The sequence below is a fragment of the Nansenia antarctica genome (genome assembly GCF_963989245.1).
Source record: "Nansenia antarctica genome assembly, chromosome: 20".
Taxonomy (NCBI): domain Eukaryota; kingdom Metazoa; phylum Chordata; class Actinopteri; order Argentiniformes; family Microstomatidae; genus Nansenia; species Nansenia antarctica.
The window spans coordinates 5171873-5174372 of record NC_137693.1 but is presented as its reverse complement, the minus strand read 5'-3'; the positions used below and the strand labels follow the sequence as shown (position 1 = coordinate 5174372).

At 47.2% G+C, this 2500-nt stretch overlaps 1 protein-coding gene across 1 annotated transcript in view; it reads right to left on the bottom strand.

Moving 5' to 3' along the window:
• The window catches only part of angptl5 (angiopoietin-like 5), a gene marked incomplete at both ends in the record, with an annotated part of 7730 nt that overhangs the window by 3973 nt on the left and 1257 nt on the right, over positions 1-2500 (bottom strand). The gene's annotated exons all lie outside the window — the stretch shown is intronic.

Genomic DNA, 2500 nt, shown 5'->3' with positions numbered 1-2500 from the left:
CCAGGCAGCAAAACGGCTGCAAAACGGACAGCCCCTGCCTACCTGCAGGCAATGGTCACCCCCCCCCCAAACATCAGCACGTTCACTCCGCTCCTCCACCTCTGCTGGCCGACTGGCCCCACCACCTCTACGCCAACACGGCAGTCACGCTGCCCGGTCACGTCTCTTCACTATACTGGCTCCCCGCTGGTGGAATGAACTTCCTACGGCTGTCAGAACTGCAGAGTCACTCCCCATCTTCCGCCGGAGACTGAAGACCCATCTCTTCAGGTTACAACTTAACTGCTCCTCTTGAGACATCTACTACAGCACTGTGCCTCCTGAGACACCTGCTTCCCCCTATACTGTGTCTCCTAAGAGTTCTACTTCCCCCCCTTGTATAGTTTCTCCTGTGTCAAAAAAAAGAATACAATTTAAAAATCTTTCTTTCTTCTTCTGTCACGACGACTGCCAATAGCCCCTGGCCTGAGCTAGATTACTCTTCCTGCTACGACTGGTGAATTGATGATTCACTTGCTTAGTCAAATGTATCGGTTGTAAGTCGCTTTGGAATAAGGCGTCTGCTAAATGCCAAAAATGTAAATGTAAAAATCTACACACACAAGTACACAATACAGATTGACAATGAAAGCGTAAACACAACAAAGCAAAGATGCAGCACTGTCTCAACCAAATGGAACCCAAGGAGAGGAACGTAAACACACTGTACAAGAGTGTTATACCCAACGAACTAAATGATGACACCAACTACATTTTGACATAGATTGTGAATTTGTGAATAAGCTCAGATGAAGCATGATTAGATGATGTCAAAAAGTTAGAGTAAACACTGGTGGCTGAAGTAACACATATTCCACCTCTCTCAGAGGATAAAAGATTAATGTGGAGGTCAGTTACTCAGCTGTGGAGGAGACGTACGTACTGTTGAGACATTGAGGGAGGCAGGCAGGTGAGGAGACAGAAGCAGCGTGAGCACTGCCATCCACTTCATATTTGAAACGTCCTTGTGTGAGCTGTATTCCGTTCCCCCTTCAAACGAGGAGCAGAATTCTTCTATAATCTACTTCCTAATACACAGACCAGCTGGAACTCCACGTCAGACGCAACTTAGCTCTCTCTCCCACTCTCCCTCCCTCTTTCTCTTGCTACAGTATCTTCCTCACTCTCTTTGCTAGCTCTCTCTCTCTCTCTCTCTCTCTCAATGTCTCTGTCTGTCTCTTTCCACACACACTCACCTATCTTTCCACTCTGGCACTGTCTCCCCTTTCTCACTCTGTATTCTCTCCCCTCTCCTCTTAATTTTCCTCTCCCTCTCTCTCTGTCCCCCCTCTCTCTGTGTCTCCCTCTGTCCCCCCTCTCTCTGTGTCTCCCCCCTCTCTCTGTCTCCCCCTGTCTCTCTCCAATAAAATCCTTAAAACAACCACCCTAGTCTTTCAAAATACCTGTGGGTGGTTCTATACGGTAACTCTCTCTCTCTCCATGGAATGTGCAAATGTGCAAATCCGGCAAATGCAAATTATGTGGGTGGAACTAAATTGCCTCTGACCACTGATACTACATCAGAAATGATCATTGTAGGCCGAGTATTTCTAAACTTTTAATCTAGATCCAGAATGATTCAGATGATGTTTTTGCTATCCAGGATCAGATATATCTGGCAGACTCCTGGATAGCAAAAATGGATCAGGATCATTCTAAAGGTTTTGGAATACTTGGCCCTATTGATAGGCAGGGTAATCTGATCCTTGATTTGTGTTTAAAGGGCAACCTGGAGCCAGGAACTCTCACTGTGGCTCTTCATTGGAAAGCATTGTTGTTTTACAGCTGTAAGGCTGCATCCTGCCCTTCACATGAGAAACAGATGTGGCAGGGAAATGCAACACTTCAGACCAAGGAGAGAAACCATGTGTGTGTGTATTTGTGTGTGTGTGTGTGTGTGTGTGTGTGTGTGTGTGTGTGTGTGCGTGTGTGTGTGTGTGTGTGTGTGTGTGTGCGTGTGTGTGTGTGTGTGTGTGTGTGTGTGTGTGTGCGTGTGTGTGTGTGTGCATGTGTCTGTGTGTGTGTGTGTGTGTGTGCATGTGTCTGTGTGTGTGCGCACAGAAACAGATGTGGCAGGGAAATACAACACTTCAGACCAAGGAGAGAAACCGTGTGTGTGTGTGTGTGTGTGTGTGTGTGTGTGTGTGTGTGTGTGTGTGTGTGTGTGTGTGTGTGTGCGTGCGTGCGTGTGTGTGTGTGTAAAATAGCGAGAGGGGGGTCTAACAGTGGGGGGTGGGGGATAACATAGGAAGAGGAGAGTATGCTCTTTCACTCAGCACTGAGTCAGACATCTAAAACCATCTTATTGGACTGTCTGACCAATTGATGTTAATTGGACAGTTAAGAAGTAAGGAAAGTGGACAGCCGCACAGACACTGCCTCTGGCATAGCTCCAACAGTGATCCTTCCAGTGATCTTCCAGCTGCACTAGCAGATTGATCTGGAAGAGGCTAGTCCTAGC